We start from the raw sequence: 18,253 nt of genomic DNA, 5'->3' as shown, positions 1-18,253 counted from the left end.
ATATTAAGCGGTGGATATTTGCTAAACATTACCAAAATAACATTACAATAATTCTGACACTACTCTCCCACTCTTCTAAAAAATTTCATGATTAGCTTACCAATTAAGGCTTTAATACAGCTTATTAAGTGAAATATCTTTTTTCATTTCTGATGTATTCAGCATATAAGTTGAAAGTATCATAGAATAAATTAGAAACACAAATCAGCAATATCTCCATCTCTCAGCAGCTTGACAGCTTTGTTATGGTTTACGTTCCCCAAGGAAATTCTCAGCACCAAGACATTGACTTGCACCACTGCACTTTTCAGACTAATTATTATCAATGTACACCCTCCAGTCAATCAGTTCATTCTCACAGTAAGAGTGGCCTTCAGCTTAAATTCATTACGCTGATAAATGACAACATTACAGCTGCATGACAATTACTTTAATTAAAAATATTTTTGACAAAAATTAGAGGACTGTTGCATGCTTAAGCATACCAAATTGACTACTGAACTTTCCATCTCCAGAGAACTCAGGGCTTCGTTGATGCATGCAGCCAACATTTTCTGTCTAAGTTTTGAGAAGGAGGTTCTTTTTTAGTAACATTTATCTCATGAACTATATCACAGTAGGACCGACCCCATAAAGGAACTTGGTTAGGAAAGATGTCAAATTTATTGACCACTCTTCCTAATGTATGGCCAAGTTGTGTGAGAGGCAATGAAGGCAGGTGGGAAAGTGGAGGGTACGATTTAAAATCGGGTCAGGAAAATTCTCTCTGATGAAGTACCTTGACTATCTGCAGGAAGAACACCATGCAGTGATACAGAAATACAAATATACTGAATTATTTTTTCTTTATATGTAACATTTTATGTAATTCTCATAACTTCCCAGTAAGGTAGATGTTGTTGTTGTTGTTGTTGTTATTAACGTATGAATAAATTCAAGCTTACACAACTAAGTAGCTTGCAACTTGCCCGAGGTTATATAGGTAGTGTTCTACAATCTGAACTAAAAGACGTTTCATTTTACAGCTCTCTTTCTGTTGCCTACAAAATGATGTCATTTCTAATACTTGAGAGACAGAGAGAGAGAAAAAGAGACAGAGACAGAGAAACATGGAGATACAGAGAAAGACAGAGACAATAACTCAAGAGTACGTTTGAAATATACTTGATAATTTATTTTCATCTAAAACTGTTTGTAGGTTTAACATATCTAAGATTTGTTAAGTAAACAGTATCATGTAAAGACATGAATGATTATTATAATTATTAATTATAATTAACACAATGATTTAACTACAGGTTATAATTTTTCCATTGGTTTTAAAAACTATGCATTTACATTTATTTGGGAATGTTTTCCAATAGTTTTCCTAATAGCTTGGAATAAGAGAGTGAATGAAGACATCTGAACATTAAGACCTGATTACAAAGCTGAATCTTACTGCCCTGTGTTTCTCAATCAGACAGCAGAAATCAAACAGATGTGCATTGCATAAGTGAATGTCTATTCTTCTAATCATATGCAAGAGATATTAGCAGAGACCTTCAGACCAGAATCTGTGTTGAGAAAGCCATTGCTTATAATTTAAACAGAAAGGGCATTTTTCATTGTTTTTAAGAATTCTCTATTCTATTCTTGCTTATGAGCAAAAAATACAGAATCAATAATATTCTTGGTAATGATTCTGTCAAGAAATTTAAACAATATTTTAATATATTTTGCTTACCTAACAAATTTGTAATACATTTTAGAAAATATTCATAAAAATGATTAAAAAAGAAAATATACAGTCTTTGCTTAAGACAATCTTAAAATATCTTGAGAAATTATGTATGGTAAAATCACCTATTCAGGGTTATTGTAATTGCCAGGTGCCATGTATATACTTTCTCATGTAATTCTCACAACAACCCTGTGGAAATGTCTATTACTATTTATAGATGAATAAACTAAGGACCAGGGAAATAACATACTAAAGATCTCCTCATGAGTAAATGCAGAACTTTATTTGAACTCAGGACTGCCCTGATTTCAAGTGACTGTAAATTATTATTCATATCACACTGTCCTTCATTTCTCATCAGAGCTGGATTAAATGGGATAAGTTCATGGTGTTTTTTATAATAAAGTTAGTTTATGATTGTTGTATTTAAGATATAAATCAAACTATTTTATTTAAATATGAGTTTTGCATTAGTACTATATTTGAAAAATATCTTGTTAGTATTTATATTTCTTAAAAATAACAATCAATTTTAATATATTTAAAATTTCTTCTCACTTCATGAAATAATTAACTTTATAAAATAAATTGTTCACCAAAATCCCCCTAGCAACATACCCTGTGCTAAACAATTATTTCTTTGAAAAGAAACAGTTGACAGAGGGCTAAAAAATAAGGAAAATATATAGTTAAGAAGCTAAGACTATTCCTATATATTTGTCATTTAGAAATTTACATATTAGCTATATGCTCAACATCAATGGGCATCTAATATATATAATTTTTTTTTTACTAAACAGTTCTCATTAAATTCTGATGGATAGTCTATCTTGATTAGTAATTATTATCTCTTTTTTAGAATTGGTCATTTCTACATGATACATGCACACCAGCGTTCGCAGCAGCACTATTTATAATAGCCAAGACGTGAAAACAACCTAAATGTTGATCGACAGATGACTGGATAAAGAAGCTGTGATACACACACACACACACACACACACACAATATAATACTACTCAGCCATAGAAAAGAATGTTGCAGCAACATGGATGGATCCAGAGATTATCATACTAAGTAAGCCAGATGAAGAAAGACAAATACTATATATCACTTATATGTGGAATCTAAAAAAATGATGCAATGAACTTATTCACAAAACAGAAACAGACTCACAGATATAGAAAACAAATTTATGGTTACCAATGGAGAAAGGATGAGGGAAAGGATAAATTAGGAGTTTGGGACTGGCAGATACAAAATACTATATATAAAATAAACAACAAGTTCTTACTGCATAGCACAGAGAACTGTATCCAATATCTTGTAGCCTATAATGAAAAAGAATATACATATATATATATGTGTGTGTGTGTGTGTATAACTGAATCACCATGCTGTACACCAGAGACTAACATAACATTGTAAAATGACTATACTTCAATAAAAAGTAAAAAATAAGACAATTTTTAAAAATGTAAATGTCACTTCTACAATAGCTTCATGTAGTTATTTACTCTAAGACAGACAGAAGAAATTCAAATTTTGGGCAAGACAATTACTCTTCATAATAATTAATAGCAATTTTAACCCAGATAACTCCTAGTTTTAATTTTAAATGATTGCTGTCTTATGATTTTGAAAGAGAATATGTTTTTAAGGATTGCATTAAGAAGAATTTAATTAGCAAGGAACTGACTTAGCAAAAGAATTATATTGTAGAATAAAAGACCCAAGAAGACAAAAAGTTCACAAAAGAAATTATTTTATGGATTAAATTTACTGTAAACTAGCCATAAGTATAGTTTGAGTGGAAATGAAAGAATAACAAATATTCAAAATACCTACTGGCTTAATCAGGATCTAAATTTTTATGTTAGGGGGTATTCATGTGATGTATCACTAAAATATAGTTATAAATTATGGATTTTTTATATTTCAAAAGAGAACTTTATTGTTAGAAAACTAAACATATTACAAAATGTTATTTTATTATCACAGATATTTTTAAAATAAGAGCATCAGGAATAAATGCCTACTATAAAAATGAAAGATCAAGCAAAAAATCTAAGTATCAAATAGTTACATTTTACAAATGACATATGTGCCCTCTTAGTGTTAAAAATGAATAACACATAGAGGACATAGACTTGCTTTCTGAATCATCAGTGTCACAGGGCATAGACTTTATTGAATATCTAGAGAATGATGATCTTCCCAATGGCAAAAGTTATAACCTTCTATTCCTAATTATCTAGGGAGAGTTTACATTTGACTCCATGCACAAATTCATACATTCAGAAATTCTCAAGTTGCAATAGGAGATTGATTTGATCTTTGGTCACAACCCACTATATTTATCACTTACTATTGTAGCTATTAAAAATAAATATTTACCAATATGCTCACAATATATTCTTCTAATGTTTATTTCTTAATAAAATGATGGCATTCCCATTCTTAGTGCCTTTTGAGATTCAGAAAAGGAAGTGATTCAGCAACTAAATTAACTTTGTCATGTATATTTACTTTTATATTTCTGAGCTCTATATTTCTAACAAAATAAAAAAGAGCATCCTTTTTGTCATACTTCTATTCTGTAACTTTAAAAATGGTACTGAGAACTGTAAGGGCTCAATTATTATATTAAAGTAGGTAAAATGTCCATCTATTCCATTTTCACAAACAGCTATGAAGTTAATCTCCTTCAGAGGAAAATGGAACCTGTATGCATGCAAAGCATCTGATTACAAAATACTATGGTTATATAACAAATTTAAGAGTATTCATGACTTAAATGAGAAGACACCATTGGAAAGAGTCTGGACTTTGGAATTGGAGCTGGGACGTACACTGTTGGACTTAACGGCTTTGAAACCTTGGACAAGCGAATTAATTTTCTCGGAACTTAGTTTCCACATCTCTAAAATGAGAATGATAAAAGCTACTTCATGGGAAAGACGGGAGCATGAGAAGCAATGTTACAAAACATAGTGCTTCATAAATAAATAAATACTAAGTGGAGAGAAAATAGTTTAAAATAGAATCATCCTGACTGCTATTCCCAGAGTCCTCTAAAGATGTGAAGTGCTTGCTGGGAAAACATCCCCAAGTTAGAGAAATTGAGGCAAAGGGCAAGGCAACAACAGAGACCACAAAGGGAAAGATTGGGAAGAGGCTGCTTTGCTTGAGACAAGAAAAATCATTTTACTCCCAAGAAGGAAGGACAGAGAAAACCAGGATGATATTACAACGCTAGAAACTAAGTAGGGAAGTAGGCACTGGGCATTTTCTTGGAGTGAAGGAGCTAAAAAACATTCTGAGAATGTGAATGTTTATGTTACATTTGAAGTGGCTGGCTTTGCTAAGGTTAAGTTTAGACCCTTCCTTTATCATAACAAGCCCCTTGCTATAAACTGGGGATTTCCTCTTGTGGAAATCAATGTTAAGAGTCATGGTTGATGTGGTATGGATAAGTCACTGTATACTCACAAACAAGCAAAAGTGAGCATTTTTTTTTTAAGGGACATTAATGTGAATTCACAAAGCATTGGGGAAAGCTTTAATTTCAAAGGATGTGGACCCATAATTTTAACCAGTGTTATCCAGAGCACAATCAGTAGATTCCAGACAACAGAGAAACACTGCCTGACTTAGAATACTGGCTTCTCCTACTATTGTGTGTCCTTGGGCAAGTTACTTAACCTCTCTGTGTCTCACTTGCCTCATTGTAATGATAAGAACAGTACCTGACTGACAATGCTGTAAGCATTAAATAAGTTAAAACATGTAAAGTTTTTAGGAAAATGCCTGGCCCATACAAAGAGCTTTAAATACAGGGTTACTGTTAGTACTGAGAAAACACCATGTTACCTTCCACCACTAGCTATCATTATGATGTAAAATATAGTGAGTGGCATAAAAATCTTCAAAGTCTTAAAAAGGAAGTCTTGAGAACACCTATGGATGATCAGAGAATTTTGAAGGATAGAACTCTCATGTCTCCATTCAGCTGTATTTATTTGAGGAAAATGAAACTCAAATAGTCTAATCCTGTGGCATTTTAATAAAGTTTTGCTTCTCACAATTCCGCTTCTTAAGGTGAAGGTTATAATTAGGGTGACGGAAAACAGAATAAGGGAATTATCACATAAAATCACTTGGTTGTGTGTATTGCTGTCACCATACTGTTTACACGTCTACTCAAAAAAAAAGTCAAAGAAGAATCAGAGCAGAATTCAGCTTTAATCTATCCCGCTCCATCTGTCTCTCTTCTCAAGCACAGTGCAAAATCAAATTCCTCACTGATGGAACTTGGGGTTTACATTTCCATATGTGGTCATTAAATCATCAATTTCATATTTATGAAAATCATTACCAAAATTACTTTTCCATCTCCACTTGTGGAAAAGCCCATAGAGTCTCAGCATGAATACTACCATTCATGCTACAGTCATGATTAAGCAAGGTGATCCTGGGGTCTACGGTATTAGCTCTTATAGGTATTTTTAATTGACAGTCATATTATCACAGAGAGGAGCATATATAAAACAATATTTTATTGTAAATGACATTTTAGTTATCAAATGTCAATTCTGCCATTTGATATTTTAAATCGGTCAGAATTATATAATAAATTTCATATTTTTCCAAAGTAAATGATCTAAATTTTCACACAGGTAGCATTTATCCACTGAAAGTTTTTAAATCTTCATTGCAAAAGCAGTGCTCAAGTATGAGGCAAGTAAAATGACAATCTGGAAGAAATACTTGAACTAATTGTTAAATCTTGTCGTGTTACATCATGTCAACCAATACTTCTTTATATTCATTTTTTTAACTTGATTTTTAAAGAAACCTAATGATCACCGTCTTTGATGTATTCTAAAATGCCTGTAAATGAAAACTTGTTTAGAGAATTAGGTTCAAAGAATTAGATTCTCTGATTTCAAAGAAGTTTTCCCAAATAAGAATATCTTTTCCAAAATGTAATGAAAATTACTTTTCTAAATTCCACATTCTTCTAAGACATTCTGGTTTTATCAAAAAGCAAATTTTGTACAATGAATAGAGCACTGTGCAATTTTCCCCCTCATTCCGTTTAAGAAGTTAGTAAAATGAACAATCAATCCACAAGATCTTTACACATTTGCTCAGTACATTAGAATGTATCATACAGATAATCACTAGTTCAGTGGGAGTTCTCTGATTGCAGAGGACTTCACTATTTAAGTAACCACATTGAGTAGGATATACTGCAGATTTCAGTGCTGGAAGTATCACATGAATCATTTGCCAAACTAATTCTAGCAAAGCAAGCTGTCCAACGTTGACATTAAAAGTTAAAATTTGCTCTTTAAGAATGGGTTTCCTATATCCCTCACAAATTTTCTTCAGCATAATGATGATAAATGATTTCAAAAATTATTAGTACTACTACCTAACTCCTAAGAAAACATACTGCTGATTAGTAAGAATGGCACCAATGAAGTTATCTGTATAGCTTTATTGTAGAAACTGATTTGCTGATATGAGGTAATCCCAGATAGGTCTCAAATGCATTTCACAAATCATCAAATATGTAAATCAAATTACGGCGTTGTTCGTTACAAACAAAAATACAGACCTGCTGAATTAATATAAACAAAGTAAAAAAGGCCCTTAGCTAGTTTTCGAATCTCAGATTTCTTTCCAAAATAGTACTGTTACTTCGTCACTTTCAATCTTTTTGTTTATCTTATATCCAAAGTACACTCTGAATTGGTTCTATTCATCTACTATAAAGCTGAATATTACTCTAATTTGTCAGTCAATTTGAATTCTAATCTCATGGTATCCAAGATTCTATCATCTGCGTCCAACTTGCTGTCATCCAAAACTTAATAAGCTGACTCTTGTTTTAGCCTCCCAAACAGTAAACTGTAAAATTATTCTGATCCTGGAACTACGTCCTGCCATTTAAGATTTAATATAGCCCTTTGGGTCGAACCGAGTTGCTCACAAATACACATTATTAAACTATTCTAATAAGATGTGCACTTTGCTAATAATCATTAGTATTACTAAAAGTTTTTCTTCTAATCTCTAAAGGTCATGAAAGAATTCCAAAGGTACCCAGGAATGACTGCATCAGTGATTCATGCTGTGTCCAGAATAATATTGCAAGTTCATGATGAATCAAACCATGAAACTTGTTGGCTAGAGGAGCAACCAAGGAGAACAGGGAGAGAAAATAAATTGATAGACTGTTACTGTATATACCCATTACATGTCCACTCTTCAAACTAACTCTGGAAGACTGCCCTGCTAACAACACCCATAGCTTCTTTTCACATTTCCCTTTCTTTCTTTTTGTGAAATGATTTTTCCTTCCCTGTACTACCTGCTAAAACGTTGTCTCCTTTGTAAATTCTTTTAAGAGAAAAGTTCCTGAATCAAGACTGTTTGGCTATGAGTCCTTGCTCACTATTCAAGACTGAGATCTGGGACAAGTTTATGACCTCATTTTGCACTCTGTTCCTCACATTTAACATGAAGATAATGGCAATACCTATCTCAGGATTGGTCTCAAGATTAAATGAGTTAATACATAAAAATGACTTACAATTATAGTAAGTACCACGCGTGTTTGCTATTCTTATTCTTCTTATAATTATTGTTATATGAAATCTCGTTCACCTTGACAGAATATATTACTTTATCACGTTTTTGCCAAATGGCTTTGCACCTATCTATTCCAGAACATATGACATTGTAATAATTTTGCTTTTTAATTTGTGTGGTTCTTACATACTCTGAACTAGAGAGCAGGAGCCATGTTAAGTTAATGGCATGCTCTTTTGAACACAGATGGTCCCTCATCAATTTTATTTTTAGGAAGAATGGCAAATAGAAAAATAAAGAAATAAATAAAGTTTTGTAAAGGAAGTAAGATTTTGGTCTTGCTTTAGAGCATAAGTCTGGTAAGAACCTCAGATAATTCACCAATGCACAATCTCACCTATACAGATGCAGAAGGAATCTACTAAACACTGGTTCATAAACTGCCTGCATCTGGATCATATGGGGGATGGGCATTTAAAAAACTACAAACCAAACACGCTCACAGCTACTGAATCAGGAGCTCTTAGAGTGCCCTTAGAGTCTGTATTTTAACAAGCTTTCAAGGTAATTCTAATGCATAGCCAAGCACATAAACCATGTCTATGCTACATTTTAATCCACTCAGGTAAGGACATTCAGCTTCCTTTCAGAGAAAGTGAGACACACACACACACACACACACACACACACACAAGAAAAAATCTCCTTAGATAACTGACTGAGCTGTGTTACCAACCATTACCATGGTCATAACTGTGTTACAGCCTAGCCTTGAAAAATAATGTCTATAAAACTGTGTGCTGTGATAGATTTTTAAGTAATACTTTTTCCCTTAAAGTAATAGAAAATAGTTTCAATTGTATCATAGCATCTTTTTTTTTTTAATTTTATCAAGTGTTTTTTGTATATCTGGAAGGACAAGGAAATCTACTCTGTGGCGCTGGACATGAGAAGCAAAGGGAAAACAGATGACCAAAACAATTATATTTCCATGAACTTCATTTTGTTTCCACGCAAGGATAAGTTCCCTAACCTCCCCAAGCCTCTTTTATTCTGCCCACTCAAGAACAACAGAAGGATACCAGGTATCTGAAAAGCAGGAAGATGACAGTGAGTTAAAAGGTATGCAGTCATGTTCTGAAAAACAGCCAGAGGCTGTGTAGCCAGGACCCCATTTCTCACAGATACCTATAGGGTAAAGACATCTCTGTCAAATGTCTGTGTTCACCAAATTCTCACAAGCATTTATAATCTGACTATACGCAGAAGAATGTAGATATCCTGAAATACAGCAAAAGTAATATGGCTTCAATTCTTAAGGAACCAAACATCTACAAAGAGATGTTGCAACGTATGTGAATATATATCAAGCCGCCATTCCTGTTACAAGAAAAGTGTAAAACTGAAGACAGTTTTGAGGGAGTAGCAATCCCTTACGGCTGCCCTTCTCAGGAAAATTTTTACACAGGAAGTCACGTTTCTTTCTGGCCTCAAAGCATGTACTGAATGTAACGAGAACAGGGAGAGAATGGAAAGAGGAAAGTATCACTGTATGTTTCAGCAGAAAAGTGTGAGCTAAGGTGCAGGCATGGGAAAGTGTAAGATGTTCTTTGGGCTTATCAACATACAGTGTGGCTGGAGTACCTAGCCTTTGTGAAGGTCGGTATGTCTCTGATGGATGAATTGGAGGGCAGCAAGAAGATAGGAAATAGACAGCTAGCAGAGCCGCAGTCCGGACAGCATCCCGTGCCCCAAGCTCTCCGCCTTCCCCCGCCCGCGGCCCAAGCAGCAGCCCCGCAAGCAGCCCCAGTAGCAGCGCGAAGGCCGGGTGCACGCCTACATCGACAACCTAATGGAGGACGGGACCCGCCAGGACGCGGCCATCCTGGGCTATAAGGACTTGCCCTCCGTCTGGGCCGCCGTCCCCGGGAAAACCTTCATTAACATCACGCCTGCTGAGGCTGGTGTCCTGGTTGGCAAAGACAGGTCAAGTTTCTTCGTGAATGGGCTAACGCTTGGCAGCCAGAAATGTTCTATGATCCGGGACTCACTGCTGCAGGACGGGGAATTTACCATGGATCTTCATACCAAGAGCACGGGCGGAGCCCCCACCTTCAACATCACTGTCGCCATGACTGCCAAGATGCTAGTCCTGCTGATGGGCAAAGAAGGTGTCCACGGTGGTATGGTCAACAAGAAATGTTATGAAATGGCCTCCCACCTGCGGCGTTCCCCGTACTGACCTCGTCTGTCCCTTCCCCCCACCACTCCCCACTGCTTTTGCACCCCTCTCCTTCCCACACACACACACACACACACACATACACCATTTTATTTTATATATATTACCCCACACACCTTATTGCTGCCAAAACCACATGGGCAGGGGGCCAGGGCTGGATGGACACCTCCCCCTACCCATACCCTTCCTGTGTGTGGTTGGAAATACTTTTTTGTTTCTTGGGGTTTTTTTTCTGAATAAAAAAAGATTCTACTAAAAAAGAAAGAAAGAAAGAAAGAAGATGATATGAAATAAAATAATGTTTTCAAATGCACTTTTAAAATATGAAATCCAAAGTGTGTACTACTATTTTCAGGAAGAAGGAGCAAAAAATGAATAAGATCTGGAGGCAGGAAGTGCGGTACTCTGAATAGTAAGGAAAATTACTTACTGGGGATAGAAAATACATAATAATGGGAGAGATGAATGAAGTGAGTTCTGGGGAGTCTACTACTAATTTCATTACTAACACAGCCACTCTAGGTCCTGTGCGCAAAGTAACGTGATTAATTATGCGTGGAGACAACATCTGAGAGAGTTAAGAACTTGGAATAATCTTAAGCAAATCGTATTTGTGAAGATCAATCTTTTAAAATGAGATCATGAAGATTAAAAAAATTAACTTGAAGACTGTACTAAATACGGTTTTGAAATAGCCTTACAAATATCTAGTCTATCATTGGAAATTATCAATAATTGGTTCTCCTCTGAGTGTTCAATCATAGTCTAAATTATGATTTTTATCTTTGGGGTATTCATTATTGATTATGGACTATCTCCCTCTGAAAAGGGACTTTCTATGCTATAAAATAGAGTCTAGAGAAATGAAGGAGGGTATTAACAAGTTTGTCTTTGGGTTCTCTTTCCACTGAGATCCGTGAATGTCTGAACAAGTCACTTTCAGTTTGCCTAAGCCTTTCCTGATGTGATAAGATTCATTTTCCTAATATTTCAGAGTACAATTTCAGAGTACAAAATAATCTACAGAGATTTCTGTTATGAAGAAAGAGCAATTAAGATTCAAGTGATACTGTGTGCTTTGCACCTGAGGATTCTAACCCAGGGTTAAATTATATTGTTATAATTCTAGTTTCTGTTTGCTCAGGATAGTAAAAAAAAGAAAAAGAAAAAGAAAAAAAGGCTTCTATACTATGCTGAGTTTTCTAATACACATTTCTGGCTATAATTGGAAAATGCAAAATTCTGATGTTTACTATTTTCATATTATTTCTTGTTTAACGTACCATGTTACATGTATTTTTCTAAATGTTTCCACACATGAAGGTTAAAATTGAGTATGGTCATATCAACATATAGATCCATCTGGGTCCTATGCAATACTAGTAAAGAAAATACTTTTAAATATAAGAGATACACGTGAATGTTTAAAGAAAGTTATATCATATACCTTAATTTTTCACTGTTAAGACTCACATATGAAAAATCATGATAAATTCCAGAACTACAAATCATTTAAAGCAAGTGTGTTTTTATAGTTTTCTCTAGAACTTTCTCTAAAGAGTGAACTACTCTGTTATATGTGAAGGTTTATTTATAGACAGCAGATGTTTATAGACCTGATGAGGATTCTAAAACCAGAGAATCAAATATTTAAAATCAATTATCAAGTAAATATAAATCAGACTAAAAATTTTGATTTGCACATGTTCTAGAATATTATACAATGAGAGGCATTGCTACTCAGTTTCCAATTATTAGAAGCGTAAAATAGAAAAGTCTGCAATTTTCTTATGTTAGGCCCTTTGTTCCTATTTTATTAGGGAGGCTTGGTGGTATGGAGAAATTTGGAAGGCCTAGAGATGTGTATTCTCACTTTGGTTTTGATATACACTAGTCACATGACCTTAGGCAAGTCCCATATGAATAATACATACATGCAATGGAGTTAATAACTGCCTTCTGTGTGGTTCCTATAAGCACTAAACAGCATTAAATGAGATAACTTAGTAAAGATCCAGGACAGCACCTGGCAGCACCTGGCACACAGTAGGTGCCTGGTAATTGTCTTCCTTACTCCCTTCTGTTTCTCCCACCCTGAAGATGATATTTCATTTTTTGTTTCCTATCTAAAATTAGTTATTTGTGATTTAAATGTTTAATAATCTGTAACTGGTTACTTTTCCATCAGCTGCTCTGAAAATGTCAAATCATCACGTTTACTAGGCAAACTACTCAGTAGAGACTCTATAAAGAACTTCTCACATCTTCCTCCTTCCTCCTTCATCATACAACAGCCATTTCCTTGGCACTGTGGTCAATGTTAACAATACTAACAGGAATGGCATATGGCCCCTGCCCTTAAGAATCTCAGCCTCTAGTAGGAGAGACAGACATGCAAACAATTACAATATAATTGAATCTATAATCATGTAAATGCATGAACAGTTCAAAACCTCTCCTTTAATTTTACAGTGGATTCTACAAACAATGCAAAATTATGCATTGATTTGGTAAATATTTGCTTATTATCTGCTATGTGTTAGGCTGATGAAATTTAAAAAACAGAAACAGACTCACAGACATAGAAAAAAAACTTATGGTTACCAGGGAGGGAAGGAGGTTGCAAGGGATAAATTAGGCGTTGGAGATAGCATAAAATAGATAAACAACAAGTTCATACTGTACAGCACAGGGAACTATATTCACTAACTTATAGTAACTTATAGTGAAAAAGAATATGAAAACGAATACATGTCTGTTCATGTATGACTGAAGCACTGTGCTATACACCAGAAATTGACTCAACATTGTAAACTGACTATACGTCAATAAAAATATATTAAAAAATAAAACAAATAAAAATAAAAGTAAAACAAACGTATCAGGGACCATAATAGAAGTGGAGCTGTACTTGACTCACTGATGTCAGAAAAGTGCTCCTGGGGCAATGTTGTCCCCTTTCATCTGTCACTGGAGACCTAGCAATGTGACTTCAGATAGAGACTTGTGTATCCTACAGTTCTCACTCCTTTAATGATGTGGATCTACTGCATTTCATCTGGAATAACCATTCTTGGTCCTCAGTGTTCCCTCCTTCCACTCTTCATAAAAAGCCTCACATGTTGGTACAGTCCAGCAAGGTACTCCTCTTCCCCAAACTTACACAAAACACAAAGAGTGAGTAACAGAAAAATAAAGTGTGGAAACTGGACAGGATAAAACCAGTGGTGTAGAACTAACACTGTACCTCATACCATGGAGCTTAGTAATCAGATCAGACTGAGTTACAGGAATAAAAAAGACACTTCTCAGTAAGATACTCTTCCTAAAAGGTCTACACTGCATTGCCGTTCCTAGTAATGTTCAGGAGCCTCACTTCCCCCCCTGTGAAGTCTTCCAAGCCACTGAGAGAAATCTTAGTTCACATGGACTTGCAGGGAAATACTTGATTTCCATTTGTCTGATGTGAAAAATGAAAGCCCAGATAGGTTAATTGTATTGCCCAAGGTTACTGAAAATTAGTAAATGATAAAGCTGAGATTCAAACTCTGTCTCATTCCTGGTCTGCCCTACACGACTGCAAAGAGTTATAGCTACAAAGAAAGGGGCACTAACTCTCCCAGGAGGCAAATTAAAGAACCTATATGTAAATACTCCTATAGCATAGTGTTATTAAGTTGTCAGGGTATGATGTTATGCTTCTATAAAGTAAGATAATATAGTTCTAAGAGGACAAAAGATTGCTTTATATTAATACTGTATTTGAAAACCATTATGTAATATGATTCGTGAAAGATATGTTAATTAAACTCATACTAGTTATGCCATTAAGAGAGACAAATGTATCATGCTATAAATTAAGGACAGCTAAAAATGAATAATAAACAAAATATGCCCTTATTTATGTATCTTAAAATAATTTTCAATAACATGTTCTATATCTATGTAAATACGACTCTGATAATATTTGGAATATATAATAATGTAGAATGAGTCTGCTTTTTTAATCAAGATAGGTCCTACAAATCATATCAAATTATTTGTACACCATGAAGGTTACTTCTTGCCTCAATTAAATCACTGAACATGTCCTTACAAATACCAAACTTGAAAGTGTTACACTGATTCTTTAAAGGGGTAAGCCTTAAATAGGTGGATGAATAAGCTTTTATTTAGTGGGGGAAAAAATAATATCTATCTCATATGGTTGTTCTGAGGGTTAAATGGGAAATAATCTAGAATTTTTAAGAATGGTTTATGTGTCTGTTTTCACTGTCAGACTTTGGGAAAGAGTCTGTCATAGTCTCAGTTCTGCGTTACCATCAAAGCACTCTTAATATTAGATACATTCCTTAAGTAAATAAAGTTATTTTTCCTGTAAATATTATAAAACTATAACTTGACTACAATTCTAACAGTGTAGAAAAATGAGATCTGTTACATGTATAAATTTACTGGATTACATCCGCTATACTTATCAACTCCCACTATCTAATTATACGCACTAAGAATCTCAAATATTACATTACTTATAGGACTGTTTTATGCCACTTCAAGTTATTTCTAAAAATAAGCATATTAATTTCTGTATGATGTGAAGTCTGGATAAATACCATTGTGCTGTTGGTATATACTTGATCAAGGTTTTTAATTTAAATGGGAATGGGAAACTAAATTCTCTTTGTTTTAGGTTAATAGGAGATTTATAGGGAAAGCTAGATTTATCCTTTCAGATTTACCTAAGTATAGCATCTTAATCTGATTTTCCAGTGCACCATATTTAGTTCCTGATCCCAAGTTAATTCTATGTGTCTCATTAATAATTGATTTTATTCAGAATTCTTATTTTGTTTTGGTAACAATATGTGGTAGAAAACTTTTTCCAAACACATGTGAGTTCCTCATTTATTCATATTCAAAATATATATTCTAGGATGCAAGGAAGTATTACTTCATCTAGGCTGTTACAAATGCCTTAGCTTTTCCGTTACTCATTTTGAGGTGTGCACCTTTTTAGAACTCTCTCTGACATAGCCTATCTTTTATTTTAACTGTCTGAGAGAGGAAGAGATTTTAGATCTGTTGGGTTTTATAAACCTCTTCTATTTTACACAGGATGATACACGATTCAAGAATTGTCTACCCAACAGTATGAATTCATACACATTTTCAACATTGTTTAATATATTACGTATAAAAGTAAAACACCGCTTCTGCATCTTCTACCTCACACTGCCAAAAATTACTAGTTAGGAACTGTAAATACAGTCAGTTCAATTAATTCTCATTATTCACGGTTGTTATGTTCTATTAAGTTGCTGCAACCACTGAATCAGCAAATATTGAACCACTGCCTGTGGGGAAAATACAAAGTTTGGTTCCTGGGACCTCTGGTCACAATGTTTCATCATCTGATCAATACATAGCCAATCTTTTTTTGGTAAGAGTTTCTGTTTTAAAATCCGTTAACATTTAAGGCATTAAAACTCACAGCTTTAACATGAGTTGAAGTTTCATTAACTCATTGAACTCATGGCCAACAGCACTAAAATTCTTGCCTGAGTGAAACTTACCAAACACATGTATTTTCTCCATAAGACACATCACAGCCTTTTGTACTGAGGAATACTAGACAGCACTTCAGCACTATGCTTGGGGGCCATTTTAAACAGTAAAATCATGAACAAAAACCATGAGAAACAAGAGACCCTAAACAGAATGCAAGAAGGACGCTTGTTTACAGTATGAGAGCTGAAATAAAAGACGCAAAATCGCCTTGTTTGACCTCACCTGGGAATGTGCTCACAGGCTGACTCAATTTCCTTGCTCTTCTGCACTTATCTACAAATGATTCTGAAGTACCCTGAGTACTGATTTGAGGGTTACAAATAAACCAAAGAGAATTTGCAAATACCGAATAATACTTGCAAATAAAATAATAAGGATCAACTGTACACTGTCTGAATTTCCATGCTGGGTCAGCCAGCCCAATAAAGTTTCCTGACTGGTTGAGAAGGGTTTAGAACAGATTTTAAATAATGTATTCCATAATTAGCTAAAATTATTTTAAAAATGTATCAGTCTGAAAGACTTATAACGCTGTTTCTACTGGAACAATACGAGCTCCATCAGGAAAGGAGATTCTTTCATGTCACCACTCTACTAAGTTTCTGAGTCAATGGAACAGCCATGGCATCAATAATTTCTAACACTGCAGCACATTTTAATGTAATATGACATTAATTTATATTTTAATGAATCAGACAGATTTTGCCAATACCATAGCCAAATAGGCATCAACTATTAAATTACATTATTTCAAAATAAAATAGAAGAATACTACGGTTATAAGATTTTTCTTTTTGCTATTTATTTAGAAAATTCAAACATTAACTTTAAATATATGACAAATACATTTAGATGACAGTAATATTTGAGCTTGGCATAAAATTCTCTGCATATACAGTGATGAAATATAACAACAACATTTCATTTTAACAAAATTCCTAAGTAAATATTCCAGTAATCTAAAAACAACTCTAAATTCTAGACGTCTAATACACATCTCTAGAACTAAGTTTTGTAATCTCTCAGTGTAAGTTTCAAAATATTATTGAAATAAAATTCTATCTTACTAAAAAAACTAAATCTTAAATGAAAGTAAATAGCTATATAAATGGAATACAAGTTTTAATTTAAGAAATCAAAGTATTAATTATTTAATATCCTACTAAAGTCTTTACCAGTATTTGTCATAAAGTGCTTATTCCCTCAAAATACTTAAATCCCATTTTTGCAATGAGATGACTGCAGTTTTCTTACCACAGAAAAGTGTTTTGTCACATTCGATAAGACTGATTTTATCTGTTCATTGGCTATTTGCAATAACCTAAAGTAACAATCCTACTTCCAGTCTTTTGCTCCTTCTTTCCATCAATTACTCTTCTAAAATATAATCTCGACTAGATTATTCTGATACTTGAAAAAATTCGCAGCCAACAAAATAAAACCAAACTATCTCCAGTCTTAAAAATACCTTTATTGTAGTATCCTTGTCCCGTTCTCAAGCCTCTCCTCTTGCCATGCCTCCTCCACACATTCTACTCTAACAATAATGTAGTAACTTTAATTTGCCCCAAACATGCTATCGTTTTATGTCTCTGTGACTTGCACCCCTATCTTAGAATCCCTTCCCGTTAGTCTGCCTAAAGATCTCTTACTTATTTAAATCCCTCAGGCATTGCCTTCTCTACAAAGTTTTGTCTACTTGCTTTGAGAAGCATGTTGATTGTTTTTCACTTCAGAATTTTTCATGTCCATTTGTGGCTGTCATTGTCAGATAGGAGTAAGCTTCCACAAGACTTACAGTGTCCTTGTTTATTAATATTCCATATTTTGTATTATTTATTTTGTAACCAAAATATTAGCATAGTGCTCCTCACAAAGTAGGTGATAAATAAATGTGTGTTGAATGACTAAATGAAATTAAAAGCAACCTTTGTCCACTCCACATTCACTGTAAATTCGGTTTAATACAGAACACAACAGTGGCATGATAATTCTCCAGTCAATAAAGATTCATCAGTAACAAGAGAAAATGGGAAAATATTTTCATTATACTGTTAGCAAAACTCACATTTAAAGGATTAAAAGTATTAAGCATTTGATGAGAAATTCATGAAATA

At 34.0% G+C, this 18,253-nt stretch overlaps 1 protein-coding gene and 1 pseudogene across 3 annotated transcripts in view; one reads left to right on the top strand and one right to left on the bottom strand.

Moving 5' to 3' along the window:
- NEGR1 (neuronal growth regulator 1) overlaps nucleotides 1-18,253 on the bottom strand; it is a 779,253-nt gene that overhangs the window by 728,567 nt on the left and 32,433 nt on the right. The gene's annotated exons all lie outside the window — the stretch shown is intronic.
- Nucleotides 10,164-10,750, top strand: LOC105075537 (profilin-1 pseudogene; annotated as a pseudogene).

Source organism: Camelus bactrianus, chromosome 13 (genome assembly GCF_048773025.1).
Source record: "Camelus bactrianus isolate YW-2024 breed Bactrian camel chromosome 13, ASM4877302v1, whole genome shotgun sequence".
Classification (NCBI taxonomy): Eukaryota; Metazoa; Chordata; class Mammalia; order Artiodactyla; family Camelidae; genus Camelus; species Camelus bactrianus.
The sequence above is the reverse complement of the archived record's forward strand: the minus strand, read 5'-3'. Positions and strand labels throughout refer to the sequence as shown.